Source organism: Pseudophryne corroboree, chromosome 5, assembly GCF_028390025.1.
Source record: "Pseudophryne corroboree isolate aPseCor3 chromosome 5, aPseCor3.hap2, whole genome shotgun sequence".
Taxonomy (NCBI): Eukaryota; Metazoa; Chordata; class Amphibia; order Anura; family Myobatrachidae; genus Pseudophryne; species Pseudophryne corroboree.
Window position 1 is genome coordinate 427460540 of NC_086448.1, and position 18466 is coordinate 427479005.

Below are 18466 nucleotides of genomic sequence, written 5' to 3' on the forward strand. Positions count from 1 at the left end.
GAACAGGAATGTCAGATCTTGTGATTGAACGAGTTCATCGCATGGAACCGTTCCCTACCCCGAATAGGCCGCGGCCACATGTGACCCTCTTCCGCTGCCTAACTTACCTTCACAAGGTTGCATTTTGGTCTGCTTCCCGTAGAGTGAAAGATATCCAATGGGAAGGGAATAAGTTATTCATCTTCCAGGATCACTCTGTGGAGTTGACCAGGGCCCAGAAAGCATTTTCCCCTGTATGCTCTCACTTATGCCTGTATAAGGGCACTTCCCACAAAGACTTTTTGTCACCAGCTGATGCCGCTGCTTACCTGCGCAACCTCTCTTGAAGTGATCACTCAGGTATATCTGATCCTCATCTCGAACACATCTCCCCATATTTGGAATACAATATTGTGGTTTTCTTGTTTCTGATTCACATGCCCCATCCCAAGTTTATTACCCCTGGGAACACTTCCATTCTTTATTACATGATTAATCTTCCTGTGATTTATTACTGGCAGACTGGCAGACTGGAATCCTATCGCAGGTTTTACATTATTTTTTCTTACAAATCTTTTTGCTGCTAGACAGTCTGCCCCGGAACTCTTTTTGTTTATATTTTTTGTTATTTTAAGGTCATATAATTATATATTACTATGTTTATATGGCGGGGTGGCAGAATGGAGTGTCCTATTCTCTTGCTTGGTTAATAGCATTCGTGTGTGGGCTGGATAATGGTATACAGCTCTCACATGCCTGCTAGCTGGAAGCACCAGGCTCTCCTTATTGTTTTTTATTTGATTTTGTTATCTCTGATATTGCATGATGTTCGCTCGTACCCCCTTTTTCCTTGACTGTGTCTCTCTCCTCCCTCCCTCCTTCCCCCTTTCCTCTTTTGCAGAGATGTCTTTCTTGATCTGTTATATGTTGGATTCCGGTACAGTCCTTTTGCACTCTCTTCTGAATAAAGCCTGATTTAACGGTGGGGTCATGGAACGTTGGAGGCTTCAATTCCCCCGCCAAGAGACGTAAAGTATTACTTTATCTCACTAAACAACATATTGACCTGGCATTCCTCCAGGAAATGCATTTGACGCAGGAAGAGACTGCAAAACTGACTTGCTTCTATTGGCAGGTGTTGAGTTCTAGTACATTTAACTCTAAAGCAAGGGGGGTAGTAATACTGATCAAATGTCATTTATCATATGACATTGTGTCCTCCAAATTTGACCCACATGGTCGTTATGTCATTTTATCAGTTAAGATTCAGAATAAGCCTTATTTACTGTGCAATGTATATGCTCCCAATGTGTACTCAAAATCTTTTTTTCAAAAGTTATTAGCCAAACTATGTCCATTGCTTTCGAAACCGCTGCTATTTTGTGGTGATCTAAACCTGATCTCTTCTCCTTATTTAGATAGATCTCAAGCACCGACTAAACCCCTTACTTTACCCAAGATAGGTGTCCCTCTTTTGGCGGAGAGATTACAAGCTGTAGACATACAGTATGGAGAGCCCTCCACCCTATAGACAAGGAATTTACTTGTTTATCTGCCGCACATCACACCCTCTCTAGGATACACTATATATTGCTGTCCCATTACCTCCTACGCCAGGTAACCAGCTCACACATTGAGGCGATTGCCCTCTCCGATCACGCCCTAGTCTCGACTACCCTTCACTTTCCAGACACTTCCGCATCCCCTAAATTGTGGAGATTTCCCTCATAATTAGCAAACTCTCTTAAATTCCAGCAATGTTTGGAATCTGCTTGGGAGACTTTTAAAACTGACAATTCACCCCATGTAGATGATGACCCTCTCCTGTTTTGGATGACAGCCAAATCTGTCCTTCGGGGAGATATTATTTCTTACGTTTCTGCCACAAATAAGAAATATGCCTCCCAATATATGGAATTCCAAGGGAACCTGTCAACAGCGTTTCAGCAATACAAATCCTCCTCTACACCCCATAACCGGCAGTTATACCTAGATGCTAAGACACATTTTGATGAATTTCTGAAACTAATGGGGGATAGATATCACTTTTCTGTAAATTATAAATATTACAAGTTTGGTAATAAAACATGGAAACTACTGAAGCATTTGCTTAATGGTTCATGACCCCAATGACTAGCCGCCCATTGCGTACTGCTTCAGGTGTATTAACCACTACTAACCAGGAAATTTCGGAGGCCATGAAATTTTTTTACCAGGCTTTATATTCTATCTCTTCCCCTACTCCCTCTACTGAGTTACAAGGAGACTCTCCTTTGCCACCTGCCTTTTGAGAGAACCTTCCAATCCCACGTCTCCCTGCTTCCATGGTGCAAACGCTCCTGGATTCTATTACATTGGAAGAAGTCAATCGTGTTATAGGCTCATTTGGTCGTGATAAGGCACCTGGTCCAGATGGTCTCAGTGCAGATTTTTATAAAATTTTGCTCTCCCATTTAGGTGATACCCTGTTTAAGGTATTGAATACCTTGTTGTCCTCTTCATCCCTCCCTTTCCATTTTAACACAGCTATACTAAAAACACTGCCCAAACCCAGAAGAGATCTATTACTTCCTGGTTCCTACTACCCTATTTTGCGCCTCAATCTTGACTACAAATTACTTACCAAAATTCCGGCAGATCGTATTAAACTATTACTTCCCCATATTATTCACACAGATCAAACCGGATTCATAGCGGGACAACATTCTGAAATCAATGTTCGACGGATACTCTGGGCTATTCATATGTCCAACAATTTACCCTCTTCTGACCTTCCACTAATCCTCTCCCTAGTTGCTGAGAAAGCATTCGACATGGTCGAATGGAACCACCTACTCCTCACATTCTCTCGCTTTGGCTTTCCGGACCCCTTCATTTAATTTCTAAAGCTTTTATATTCTGACCCCCAAACTATGTTATCTTGTAATGGAGTACTCTACTCCCCTTTCACAATCAGTAGAGGCACCCGACAGGGTTGTCCCTGTACCCATTACTTTTCGCAATAGGTCTGGAGCCACTGGCAATTGCTCGTAGGCAGTAAGAAAAGTATTCTGGAATCTGATTGGGTGATGTTGATCTCCGTCTCACTCTCTTTGCTGACAATATGCTGATATTTGTCACCAACCCGACCTCCTCTATCCCTGAACTACTTGGACTGATTGAAGCTTTTGGGGAGCGGGCGGGATATAGGATCAACATCACCAAATTGGAGCTCCTTCCCTTGGGCACCTCAATCCATAATCTTTCCACTTCCCTTCCAGAGCTCTCTTTCCAGGTCGACCATTCAAAAATCACTTATTTAGGGATCCAGATTCCGGTGAACTTGACTAGACTTTATGTGGAAAACTTTGCCCCCATGTTAACCCATATTACGACTCTTCTTGATAGCTGGAAGTTGCTTCCATTATCCCTTCTGGGTAGAGTAGCAGTCCTTCAAAGTATCATATTCCCTAAGTTATTTTATCTAATGTAATGCTCCCAATTGGCCTATCAAAAAAGGACTTACAGACATTGCATTCAATAACGACAAAATTTTTATGGAAAGGTAGGAAACCATATATATTGCATTACATAAACTTATGGCACTTAAATCGGCGGGCGGGATAGGTATTCCCGATTATGCATCTTACTCTGTAGCCTCCTTATTTCGCTGTGCTGCCGACTGGCTGTTTGACAGGAACCTTTTCATGGACCCAGCCCTGGATGAGGCACTTTGTTCTCCTTATGCACCTGGAGTGCGCTTATTATCCAAAGTCTCCTCAATCCCAACTCACAAACTCCACAATCCTCTTTTCCATGATATCTATTATGCCTGGATTACTTTACACAAAAAATGTAGTTGTAGTCCTTTGACAGCACCATGTATCCCATTGTGGGGTAATCCTGCATTTCCCCCCTCCCTCACCAACTCCAATTTTCTTGTCTGGAAGTAGAAGGAATTGAAAGACTCCTCAAAAGTATTCGATCCTGGGGACTCCCTCTTACCATTCACGACCCTCCAAGAGAAGTTCATCCTCCCACGCTCACACTTTTACATGTATTTGCAAGTCTGTCATTACCTCAGCTCAGTTTTGCCTAATCGGACGATTCCTGGGGTAATGTCGAGTTTGCCTGGTCCTTTACAGGTATCTCTAAATATTCATAAACAATGTCGTACACGCATTAGACAGCTTTTTAGTGCTCTTACGTCAGTTACCACTGATACTAGATGGGATAAACTCTTATCTCAATGGAATAAAGACATACCCCATCTTACAGAACACCACCAACTTAGTGCTCACTATGTCTCTGTAATTAAATGGCTTGCTTCCCCATATTTGCAGGAGGTTCACCTACGCACCCACCAAAGAGCCTACATTTCCCCAACCCAACACGCTAGATTTAATTATTCTGAATCAGGAGAATGCCCCTAATGTCATGCCTGTATTGCTTCCTATTTTCATATGTTTTGGGAATGTGGTTGGATTCGTCACTTCTGGCATAAAGTAATAGCATTTATCAATCATTTACTGGATTTGAGGGTTGAATCCTCCCCTTTGACCTTCCTATGTGCAAACTTTAATGAATGGGATCTGGGACCACCCCGCCACAAGTTTTTACCGTTTCTAACTAGAGATGAGCGGGTTCGGTTTCTTTGAATCCGAACCCGCACGAACTTCACTTTTTTTTTCACGGGTCCGAGCGACTCGGATCTTCCCGCCTTGCTCGGTTAACCCGAGCGCGCCCGAACGTCATCATGACGCTGTCGGATTCTCGCGAGACTCGGATTCTATATAAGGAGCCGCGCGTCGCCGCCATTTTCACACGTGCATTGAGATTGATAGGGAGAGGACGTGGCTGGCGTCCTCTCCATTAGAATAGATTAGAAGAGAGAGAGAGAGAGAGAGATTGTGCAGACAGAGTTTACCACAGTGACCAGTGCAGTTGTTGTTAAGTTAACTTTTATTTAATATATCCGTTCTCTGCTATATCCGTTCTCTGCCTGAAAAAAACGATACACAGCAGTCACACAGTGTGACTCAGTCTGTGTGCACTCAGCTCAGCCCAGTGTGCTGCACATCAATGTATAAAAGCTTATAATAATTGTGGGGGAGACTGGGGAGCACTGCAGGTTGTTATAGCAGGAGCCAGGAGTACATAATATTATATTAATTTAAAATTAAACAGTGCACACTTTTGCTGCAGGAGTGCCACTGCCAGTGTGACTAGTGGTGACCAGTGCCTGACCACCAGTATAGTAGTATATTGTTGTATACTATCTCTTTATCAACCAGTCTATATTAGCAGCAGACACAGTACAGTGCGGTAGTTCACGGCTGTGGCTACCTCTGTGTCGGCAGTCGGCACTCGGCAGGCAGTCCGTCCATCCATAATTGTATAATTATATACCACCTAACCGTGGTATTTTTTTTTCTTTCTTTATACCGTCGTCATAGTCATACTAGTTGTTACGAGTATACTACTATCTCTTTATCAACCAGTGTACAGTGCGGTAGTTCACGGCTGTGGCTACCTCTGTGTCGGCAGTCGGCAGGCAGTCCGTCCATCCATAATTGTATTATAATATATACCACCTAACCGTGGTTTTTTTTTCATTCTTTATACCGTCATAGTGTCATACTAGTTGTTACGAGTATACTACTATCTCTTTATCAACCAGTGTACAGTGCGGTAGTTCACGGCTGTGGCTACCTCTGTGTCGGCAGTCGGCAGGCAGTCCGTCCATCCATAATTGTATCATAATATATACCACCTAACCGTGGTTTTTTTTTCATTCTTTATACCGTCATAGTCAGTCATACTAGTTGTTACGAGTATACTACTATCTCTTTATCAACCAGTGTACAGTGCGGTAGTTCACGGCTGTGGCTACCTCTGTGTCGGCACTCGGCAGGCAGTCCGTCCATCCATAATTGTATTATAATATATACCACCTAACCGTGGTTTTTTTTTCATTCTTTATACCGTCATAGTGTCATACTAGTTGTTACGAGTATACTACTATCTCTTTATCAACCAGTGTACAGTGCGGTAGTTCACGGCTGTGGCTACCTCTGTGTCGGCAGTCGGCAGGCAGTCCGTCCATCCATAATTGTATTATAATATATACCACCTAACCGTGTTTTTTTTTTCATTCTTTATACTGTCATAGTGTCATACTAGTTGTTACGAGTATACTACTATCTCTTTATCAACCAGTGTACAGTGCGGTAGTTCACGGCTGTGGCTACCTCTGTGTCGGAACTCGGCAGGCAGTCCGTCCATCCATAATTGTATTATTATAATATATACCACCTAACCGTGGTTTTTTTTTCATTCTTTATACCGTCATAGTGTCATACTAGTTGTTACGAGTATACTACTATCTCTTTATCAACCAGTGTACAGTGCGGTAGTTCACGGCTGTGGCTACCTCTGTGTCGGCAGTCGGCAGGCAGTCCGTCCATCCATAATTGTATTATAATATATACCACCTAACCGTGGTTTTTTTTTCATTCTTTATACCGTCATAGTCAGTCATACTAGTTGTTACGAGTATACTACTATCTCTTTATCAACCAGTGTACAGTGCGGTAGTTCACGGCTGTGGCTACCTCTGTGTCGGCACTCGGCAGGCAGTCCGTCCAACCATAATTGTATTATAATATATACCACCTAACCGTGGTTTTTTTTTCATTCTTTATACCGTCGTCATACTAGTTGTTACGAGTATACTACTATCTCTTTATCAACCAGTGTACAGTGCGGTAGTTCACGGCTGTGGCTACCTCTGTGTCGGCACTCGGCAGGCAGTCCGTCCATCCATAATTGTATTATATACCACCTAACCGTGGTTTTTTTATACCACCTAACCGTGGCAGTCCGTCCATAATTGTATACTAGTATCCAATCCATCCATCTCCATTGTTTACCTGAGGTGCCTTTTAGTTCTGCCTATAAAATATGGAGAACAAAAAAGTTGAGGTTCCAAAATTAGGGAAAGATCAAGATCCACTTCCACCTCGTGCTGAAGCTGCTGCCACTAGTCATGGCCGAGACGATGAAATGCCAGCAACGTCGTCTGCCAAGGCCGATGCCCAATGTCATAGTACAGAGCATGTCAAATCCAAAACACCAAATATCAGAAAAAAAAGGACTCCAAAACCTAAAATAAAATTGTCGGAGGAGAAGCGTAAACTTGCCAATATGCCATTTACCACACGGAGTGGCAAGGAACGGCTGAGGCCCTGGCCTATGTTCATGGCTAGTGGTTCAGCTTCACATGAGGATGGAAGCACTCAGCCTCTCGCTAGAAAACTGAAAAGACTCAAGCTGGCAAAAGCACCGCAAAGAACTGTGCGTTCTTTGAAATCCCAAATCCACAAGGAGAGTCCAATTGTGTCGTTTGCGATGCCTGACCTTCCCAACACTGGACGTGAAGAGCATGCGCCTTCCACTATTTGCATGCCCCCTGCAAGTGCTGGAAGGAGCACCCGCAGTCCAGTTCCTGATAGTCAGATTGAAGATGTCAGTGTTGAAGTACACCAGGATGAGGAGGATATGGGTGTTGCTGGCGCTGGGGAGGAAATTGACCAGGAGGATTCTGATGGTGAGGTGGTTTGTTTAAGTCAGGCACCCGGGGAGACACCTGTTGTCCGTGGGAGGAATATGGCCGTTGACATGCCAGGTGAAAATACCAAAAAAATCAGCTCTTCGGTGTGGAGGTATTTCACCAGAAATGCGGACAACAGGTGTCAAGCCGTGTGTTCCCTTTGTCAAGCTGTAATAAGTAGGGGTAAGGACGTTAACCACCTCGGAACATCCTCCCTTATACGTCACCTGCAGCGCATTCATAATAAGTCAGTGACAAGTTCAAAAACTTTGGGTGACAGCGGAAGCAGTCCACTGACCAGTAAATCCCTTCCTCTTGTAACCAAGCTCACGCAAACCACCCCACCAACTCCCTCAGTGTCAATTTCCTCCTTCCCCAGGAATGCCAATAGTCCTGCAGGCCATGTCACTGGCAAGTCTGACGAGTCCTCTCCTGCCTGGGATTCCTCCGATGCATCCTTGCGTGTAACGCCTACTGCTGCTGGCGCTGCTGTTGTTGCCGCTGGGAGTCGATGGTCATCCCAGAGGGGAAGTCGTAAGCCCACTTGTACTACTTCCAGTAAGCAATTGACTGTTCAACAGTCCTTTGCGAGGAAGATGAAATATCACAGCAGTCATCCTACTGCAAAGCGGATAACTGAGTCCTTGACAACTATGTTGGTGTTAGACGTGCGTCCGGTATCCGCCGTTAGTTCACAGGGAACTAGACAATTTATTGAGGCAGTGTGCCCCCGTTACCAAATACCATCTAGGTTCCACTTCTCTAGGCAGGCGATACCGAGAATGTACACGGACGTCAGAAAAAGACTCACCAGTGTCCTAAAAAATGCAGTTGTACCCAATGTCCACTTAACCACGGACATGTGGACAAGTGGAGCAGGGCAGGGTCAGGACTATATGACTGTGACAGCCCACTGGGTAGATGTATGGACTCCCGCCGCAAGAACAGCAGCGGCGGCACCAGTAGCAGCATCTCGCAAACGCCAACTCTTTCCTAGGCAGGCTACGCTTTGTATCACCGCTTTCCAGAATACGCACACAGCTGAAAACCTCTTACGGCAACTGAGGAAGATCATCGCGGAATGGCTTACCCCAATTGGACTCTCCTGTGGATTTGTGGCATCGGACAACGCCAGCAATATTGTGTGTGCATTAAATATGGGCAAATTCCAGCACGTCCCATGTTTTGCACATACCTTGAATTTGGTGGTGCAGAATTTTTTAAAAAACGACAGGGGCGTGCAAGAGATGCTGTCGGTGGCCAGAAAAATTGCGGGACACTTTCGGCGTACAGGCACCACGTACAGAAGACTGGAGCACCACCAAAAACTACTGAACCTGCCCTGCCATCATCTGAAGCAAGAAGTGGTAACGAGGTGGAATTCAACCCTCTATATGCTTCAGAGGTTGGAGGAGCAGCAAAAGGCCATTCAAGCCTATACAATTGAGCACGATATAGGAGATGGAATGCACCTGTCTCAAGTGCAGTGGAGAATGATTTCAACGTTGTGCAAGGTTCTGATGCCCTTTGAACTTGCCACACGTGAAGTCAGTTCAGACACTGCCAGCCTGAGTCAGGTCATTCCCCTCATCAGGCTTTTGCAGAAGAAGCTGGAGGCATTGAAGAAGGAGCTAACACGGAGCGATTCCGCTAGGCATGTGGGACTTGTGGATGCAGCCCTTAATTCGCTTAACAAGGATTCACGGGTGGTCAATCTGTTGAAATCAGAGCACTACATTTTGGCCACCGTGCTCGATCCTAGATTTAAAGCCTACCTTGGATCTCTCTTTCCGGCAGACACAGGTCTGCTGGGGTTGAAAGACCTGCTGGTGACAAAATTGTCAAGTCAAGCGGAACGCGACCTGTCAACATCTCCTCCTTCACATTCTCCCGCAACTGGGGGTGCGAGGAAAAGGCTCAGAATTCCGAGCCCACCCGCTGGCGGTGATGCAGGGCAGTCTGGAGCGACTGCTGATGCTGACATCTGGTCCGGACTGAAGGACCTGACAACGATTACGGACATGTCGTCTACTGTCACTGCATATGATTCTCTCAACATTGATAGAATGGTGGAGGATTATATGAGTGACCGCATCCAAGTAGGCACGTCACACAGTCCGTACTTATACTGGCAGGAAAAAGAGGCAATTTGGAGGCCCTTGCACAAACTGGCTTTATTCTACCTAAGTTGCCCTCCCACAAGTGTGTACTCCGAAAGAGTGTTTAGTGCCGCCGCTCACCTTGTCAGCAATCGGTGTACGAGGTTACATCCAGAAAATGTGGAGAAGATGATGTTCATTAAAATGAATTATAATCAATTCCTCCGCGGAGACATTGACCAGCAGCAATTGCCTCCACAAAGTACACAGGGAGCTGAGATGGTGGATTCCAGTGGGGACGAATTGATAATCTGTGAGGAGGGGGATGTACACGGTGATATATCGGAGGGTGAAGATGAGGTGGACATCTTGCCTCTGTAGAGCCAGTTTGTGCAAGGAGAGATTAATTGCTTCTTTTTTGGGGGGGGTCCAAACCAACCCGTCATATCAGTCACAGTCGTGTGGCAGACCCTGTCACTGAAATGATGGGTTGGTTAAAGTGTGCATGTCCTGTTTTGTTTATACAACATAAGGGTGGGTGGGAGGGCCCAAGGATAATTCCATCTTGCACCTCTTTTTTCTTTTCTTTTTCTTTGCATCATGTGCTGATTGGGGAGGGTTTTTTGGAAGGGACATCCTGCGTGACACTGCAGTGCCACTCCTAGATGGGCCCGGTGTTTGTGTCGGCCACTAGGGTCGCTAATCTTACTCACACAGCTACCTCATTGCGCCTCTTTTTTTCTTTGCGTCATGTGCTGTTTGGGGAGGGTTTTTTGGAAGGGACATCCTGCGTGACACTGCAGTGCCACTCCTAGATGTGCCCGGTGTTTGTGTCGGCCACTAGGGTCGCTAATCTTACTCACACAGTCAGCTACCTCATTGCGCCTCTTTTTTTCTTTGCGTCATGTGCTGTTTGGGGAGGGTTTTTTGGAAGGGCCATCCTGCGTGACACTGCAGTGCCACTCCTAGATGGGCCCGGTGTTTGTGTCGGCCACTAGGGTCGCTAATCTTACTCACACAGCTACCTCATTGCGCCTCTTTTTTTCTTTGCGTCATGTGCTGTTTGGGGAGGGTTTTTTGGAAGGGACATCCTGCGTGACACTGCAGTGCCACTCCTAGATGGGCCCGGTGTTTGTGTCGGCCACTAGGGTCGCTTATCTTACTCACACAGCGACCTCGGTGCAAATTTTAGGACTAAAAATAATATTGTGAGGTGTGAGGTATTCAGAATAGACTGAAAATGAGTGTAAATTATGGTTTTTGAGGTTAATAATACTTTGGGATCAAAATGACCCCCAAATTCTATGATTTAAGCTGTTTTTTAGTGTTTTTGGAAAAAAACACCCGAATCCAAAACACACCCGAATCCGACAAAAATAATTCGGTGAGGTTTTGCCAAAACGCGTTCGAACCCAAAACACGGCCGCGGAACCGAACCCAAAACCAAAACACAAAACCCGAAAAATTTCAGGCGCTCATCTCTATTTCTAACATTATTGGTCACGGTGTCCAAAAAAATAATTTTAACTCACTGGCTCTATGCTTCCTCCCAAAACTGATGAAAGTACATGGGAAACTTTTACATATCTTGTATTTTGATAGGAAGTCAGCCCAGGTCAATATTGAGTCTGGAGTTAAATCTTTTTACAAAAAATGGGGCCTTTATATTGACTCACGTGATCAGACCACACAAACCAAGATGTTTAAGGCATTCGAACACAGAATAGTTTCTTCATAGATGGCTTTTAGAAGTCTCCACACTTGACCCTTCTTCTCATTGATTTTTGGTTTTCAAACTCTCTATGAACATTTACAACTGTGGTGCTGGACTTACATCTCCGACTTCATGGATCAAGTTATGCGATGGAATGCCTCTCATGCCCCCTCCCTCCCCCCCTTGTGTGTGCTCCCTTTCTTACCTCACCCTCCCACCCTCCCTCTTTTTCTTCTTCAAAAATTATACACACAATTGTTCTTTGATGACTATATATGATTGCAGATTGCATAGTTGCTATTTTTCTTCTGTCGAAGTCCAGGACCATGCTCCCTTGCAGTTATTGACTCCTTTGAGTATTTATTTTTTTTGCACTGATATAGATTTTTGTTAGTGGGTTTCTGTATGGTTCCTGGTTAACTGTACCATTGCTTCTAAGTATCAGTCACTGATTATTTTGGTGCTTTACTACCATAGTTACTAGAGATGAGCGGGTTCAGTTCTCAGAGAACCGAACCCTACCGAACTTCACGTCTCGAGGCCGGATCTGAGTCAGGCTCGGGTTTTTCCACCTGACTTGGACACCAGAATGAGGAAAAACGTCATAATCCCGCTGTCGGATTCTCGCGGGGTTTGAATTCCATTTTCACTCCGGCATTGGACAGTGTAGCGAGAGGACGTGTCTCCATCCTCAGTGTTCTCAATGTCCGTTTCTTGTGCTGTATCTGTCCAGTCCCAGTGGTTGTGTCCTCTGCTGCCATATGTCCAGTGCTGCTGTATAAGTCCAGTCCAGTGGTGCTGTGTTGTGCTGCATCAGTCCAGTGGTGGTGTCTTGTGTTGCAACAGTCCGGTCACAGTGGTGGTGTCCTCTGCTGCCATATGTCCAGTGCTGCTGTATAAGTCCAGTCTAGCGGTGCTGTGTTGTGCTGCATCAGTCCAGTGGGTGGTGTATTGTGCTGCATCAGTCCAGTCACAGTGGTGGTGTCCTCTGCTGCCATATGACCAGTGCTGCTGTATAAATCCAGTCCATTGCAGTGGTGCTGTGTTGTCCTGCATCAGTCCAGTGGTGGTGTCCCTGTGCTGCTGGCCTGCCGTATATGTCCAGTGGTACTGCCGTATATGTCCAGTGATCCTGCTGTATATGTCCATTGATACTGCCGTATATGTCCAGCGGTACTGCCGTATAAATCCAGTGTTCCTGCCGTATAATTTCAGTGATATTGCCGTTTAATTCCAGTGATCCTGCCATATAATTCTAGTGGTACTGCCATATAAATCCAGTCCAGTGATACTGCCGTATATGTCCAGTGATCCTTCCGTATAATTCCAGTGATCCTGCCGTATAATTACAGTGATCTTGCCGTATAATTTCAGTGATCCTGCCGTATAAGTCCAGTGTTCCTGCCGTATAATTACAGTGGTATTGGCGTTTAAGTTCAGTCCAGTGATACTGCCGTATATGCCCAGTGTTACTGCAGTATATGTCCATTGATACTGCTGTATATGTCCAGCGGTACTGCCGTATATGTCCAGTGATACTGCCGTATATGTTCATTAAAACTACTGTATATGTCCAGCAGTACTGCCGTATATATCCATTGATACTGTCGTATATGTCCAGCAGTACTGTGGTTTATGTCCAATGGTACTGCCGTATAAATCCAGTGATGCTGCCGTATAAATCCAGTCCAGTTATCCTGCCATATAATTCCAGTGATCCTGCCATATAATTCCAGTGGTACTGGCGTTTAAGTGCAGTCCAGTGGTACTGCGGTATAAGTCCAGTGGTACTGGCGTATAATTCCAGTGATCCTGCCGTATAATTTCAGTTATCCTGCCGTATAATTTCAATGATCCTGCCGTATAATTCCAGTGGTACTGGCGTATAAGTCCTGTCCAGTGGTACCGGCGTATATGTCCAGTGGTACTAGCATATAAATCCAGTGATCCTGCCGTATAATTCCAGTGATCCTGCCATATAAATCCAGTGATCCTGCCATATAATTACAGTGGTACTGGCGTATAATTACAGTGAGACTGCTGAATAATTCCAGTGATCCTACCGTTTAATTCCAGTGGTACTAGTGTATAAATCCAGTACAGTGATCCTGCCGTATAATTCTAGCGATCCTGCTGTATAATTCCAGTAATTTTGCCGTATAATTACAGTGATCTTGCCGTATAATTCCAGTGACCCTGTCGTATAAATCCAGTGTTCCTGGTGTATAATTACAGTGGTATTGGCGTTTAGTTCAGTCCAGTGGTACTGCCGTATATGTCCAGTGATACTGCCATATATGTTCATTGAAACTGCCGTATATGTCCAGCGGTACAGCCGTATATGTCCATTGATACTGCCGTATATGTCCAGCAGTACTGCGGTTTATGTCCAATGGTACTGCTGTATAAATCCAGTGATGCTGCCATATAAGTCCAGTGATTCTGCCGTATAATTACAGTGGTACTGGCGTATAAGTCCAGTCCAGTGATCCTGACATATAATTCCAGTGATCCTGCCAGTTAAATCCAGTGGTACTGGCGTTTAAGTGCAGTCCAGTGGTACTGCGGTATAAGTCCAGTGGTACTGGCGTATAAGTCCAGTGATCCTGCCGTATAATTCCAGTGATCCTGCCGTATAATTCCAGTGGTACTGGCGTATATGTCCAGTCCAGTGGTACCGGCGTATATGTCCAGTAGTACTGACATATAAATCCAGTGATCCTGCCATATAATTCCAGTGATCCTGCCATATATTTCCAGTGATCCTGCCATATAAATCCAGTGATCCTGCCATATAATTACAGTGGTACTGTCATATAAATCCAGTCCAGTGATCCTGCCGTATAATTACAGTGATCCTGCTGTATAATTCCAGTGATCCTACCGATTAATTCCAGTGGTACTGGTGCATAAATCCAGTCCAGTGATCCTGCCATATAATTCCAGTGATCCTGCCGTATAATTCCAGTGATCCTGCCTTATAATTCCAGTGGTACTGGCGTATAAATCCAGTCCAGTGGTACCGGCGTATATGTCCAGTGGTACTGGCATATAAATCCAGTGATCTGTCCATATAATTCCAGTGATCCTGCCATATAATTCCAGTGATCCTGCATATAATTCCAGTGATCCTGCCATATAATTCCAGTGATCCTGCCATATATGTACAGTGATCTTGCCGTATAATTACAGTGGTACTGGCGTATAAATCCAGTCCAGTGATCCTGCCGTATATGTCCAGTGATCCTGCCATATAATTCCAGTGATCCTGCCTTATAATTATAGTGATAATGCTGTATAATTCCAGTGATCCTACTGTTTAATTTCAGTGGTACTGGAGTATAAATCCAGTCCAGTGATCCTGCGGTATAATTCCAGTGATCCTGCCGTATAATTCCAGTGATCCTGCCGTTTAATTCCAGTGGTACTGGCATATACTGTAAATCCAGTCCAGTGGTACTGCCGTATAAGTCAAGTGGTACTGGGCGTATAAATCCAGTGATCCTGCCGTATAATTCCAGTGATCCTGCCATATAAATCCAGTGATCCTGCCATATAATTCCAGTGATCCTGCTGTATAATTCCAGTGGTATGGCGTATAAATCCAGTCCAGTGATACTGCTGTATAAGTCTGGCGGTACTGCCATATAAATCCAGTGGTACTGGCATATAAATCCAGTGACCCTGCTGTATAATTCCAGTGATCCTGCTGTATAAATCCAGTGGTACTGGAGTATAAATTCAGTCCAGTGGTACTGGCATATAAGGCCAGTGATCCTGCCATATAATTCCAGTGATCCTGCCGTATAATTCCAGTGATCCTGTTGTATAATTCCAGTGATATTGCCTTATAATTCCAGTGATCCTGCCGTATAACTCCAGTGGTACTGGCGTATAATTCCAGTCCAGTGATACTGCCGTATATGTCCAGTGGTACTGCTGTATAAATCCAGTGGTACTGGCGTATAAGTCCAGTGGTCCTGCCGTATAATTCCAGTGATCCTGCTGTATAATTACAGTGGTACTGGCGTATAAATCCAGTGGTACTTGAGTATAAATCCAATGATCCTGCCGTATTAATCTAGTGATCCTGCCATATAATTCATGTGATCCTGCCATATAAATCCAGTGATCCTGCCATATAATTACAGTGGTACTGTCATATAAATCCAGTCCAGTGATCCTGCCGTATAATTCCAGTGATCCTGCCGTATAATTCCAGTGATCCTGCCTTGTAATTCCAGTGGTACTGGCATATAAATCCAGTCCAGTGGTACCGTCGTATATGTCCAGTGATACTGGCATATAAATTCCAGTGATCCTGCCATATAACTCCAGTGATCCTACCATATATGTACAGTGATCTTGCTGTATAATTACAGTGGTACTGGCGTATAAATCCAGTCCAGTGATCCTGCCGTATATGTCCAGTGATACTTCCATATAATTCCAGTGATCCTGCCTTATTTATAAATGAGCTCTGGCAATAGTGGAACATTATCATATAGGGTTCACTATGATTTCCTGATGGACGGGATGCTGTCAGTCAGGATACTGACAGCGGCATCACGTCCATCAGAATCCCAATAGTCCCATCTAAAGTATCCTAACCCTCCTCTGCCCCCTACCCTAACACTCCCTTGTGGGTGCCTAAACCTAACCCTTCCTGGTGGTGCCTAACCCTAACCCTCCTGGGTCATGCCTAACCCTTATCCACCATTCCCTGCAGCCTAAATCTAACCCTCTCTGAATGATCTCTAACCCTTCCTCCCCAGTTCCTATCCCTAACCTTTTTGCCTAAAACCACCCCTTCATGGCATGACGCCAGCGCGTCCCACTTGATGGATGTTCAGGATGCCGGCTGTAGTTATTGTGACAGCAGTATCCCGTGTAGCATCAATATCTAGATGACGGGATTGCGTCATCCTTCTGGATCCTGGCGTCAGTATATCAACTGCCAGGATCCTGTCCATTGGAAAGCTAACTGCTTCCCATCACATCAGGGCCGGATTAAGCCTTAGGGGTGCCCGGGGAACTTTAGACAGGGGGGCCCTGATGTAAGTGGGGGGGGGGGAAACTATATATAAGATTGTGTATATATCCAATCATGGCCTATTCCAGGAGGGACAGAATGTTTTTTACATGGACTTCACTCTAAATAAATGATTGTAGTCACCTGTGTTGAACTATTTAAGTGATAAGAAAGGTGGTTCAACACAGGTGACTGCAATAATAACTTAAGAAGGAAGTCCACGTAGGGAGCATTTTGTCCCACCTTATTGGGTCATGGTGGGAGGTATGGATTGTGTATATTAAATTTAGTCCAATGGTGTATTTTAGATTTTACTATTAGTTTATTAGTGTCTTGGAACTGTTTATAGCTCCACCTAATTGAAAGACAACTATTTTAGAAAATGTACTTGTAGTGGAACAAAGACAACTTAAACAACCTTAAAATACACATAGAAAATGAAAATCTATAATTTATCTTGTCACATGCAAAAATAGCAGCAGCCTCTGTACTACCTACACATTGGGACAGGACTCAGGAGGACTCTGTCTGTGTGTGTGTCGCTAGACTCTCATTAGATAACAAGTTACACAGGACTCAGATACTCAGGTGTGGAGACAGCTGTAAGTGACACAGGGATCCCAGTCTGTGTCACAGCTCTCTCCACCCTCCTATCTCTCCTCTGATTGGAAGGCTCCAGCGATAGTTCATGAAATCTGATACTCCTCTGTCTCTGCCTCAGTGCCGTTTCTAGCGGCGGGCGAACCGTGCAACCGCACGGGGCGCCCGCCGCGGCACTTTGTGACTACTCCTCTCCTCCCTCTCTCTCCCCCCGAAGCGCTCCTGCTCGGGGGGCGGGGCTTCGCGGAATTACGCGTTTGCGTCGTGACGTCACGACGCAAACGCGTCATTCCGCGAAGCCCCGCCCCCCGAGCAGGAACGCTCGGGTGGAAGAGAGAGGGAGGAGAGGACTGGAGATAACCATCGACGGAGGAGGCGGCCGGCGCGCGGGACCCGAAGAGCGGCAAGTTGTAAGTATTCTCTCTCTCTCTCCTCCCACTTGACACCTTCCGCACTGTGTAAAATGGGGATACCTGCCGCACTGTGTAAAATGGGGACACCTGCCGCACTGTGTAAAAGGGGGATACCTGCCGCACTGTGTAAAATGGGGGCACCTGCCGCACTGTGTAAAATGGGGACACCTGCCGCACTGTGTAAAATGGGGATACCTGCCGCACTGTGTAAAATGGGGGCACCTGCCTGCGTACTGTGTAAAATGGGGACACCTGCCTGCGTACTGTGTAAAATGGGGACACCTGCCTGCGTACTGTGTAAAATGGGGATATCTGCCTGCGTACTGTGTAAAATGGGGACACCTGCCTGCCGCACTTTGTTAAATGGGGACACCTGCCTACCATACTGTGTAAAATGGGGACACCTGCCTGCCGCACTTTGTAAAATGGGGACACCTGCCTGCCGCGCTGTGTAATATGGGGACACTTGCCTGGTGTAATGTGTAAAAAGGGGACTTTTTTATTTTTATTTTTTCCCCCTGTGGTGGGTGTGATATCAGACGAGGCCACGCCCACTGTAATGAGACCACGCCCATTTTAATCAGGCCACACAGCCTTGTCGGGAGCGCGCGCGCCTTCGGCGCGCGCATGCTTTTTTTCTGGCTGTATGGGGGGGGGGCACGCAATTTTTTTTTATAGCAATGGGGGGGGGGGGGGGGGCGCATTTTGGAATCTCGCACTGGGAGCCAAATTGTCTAGAAACGGCCCTGCTCTGCCTGTACTACATTCTGTCTTACTCACATTCTGGCTGTCTGGTTCTGCTGCTGTATAAAAAGGGAAAGCTAGTGATGTCGTGGGCTCTGACTTGAGGGCCCCCTGACAGAGGGAGGCCCGGGGCACAGTATGCCCTGCATCCCCCTTAATCTGACTGAGCATCATATAATATAAGCATTAGAATGCATACTACAAAGACCTTAATAATATATATTGTGGTTATATCAAGTTATGGACTCTAACATGACCATAAAAAGTCTCATTTATATTATTGCTATAGCATGT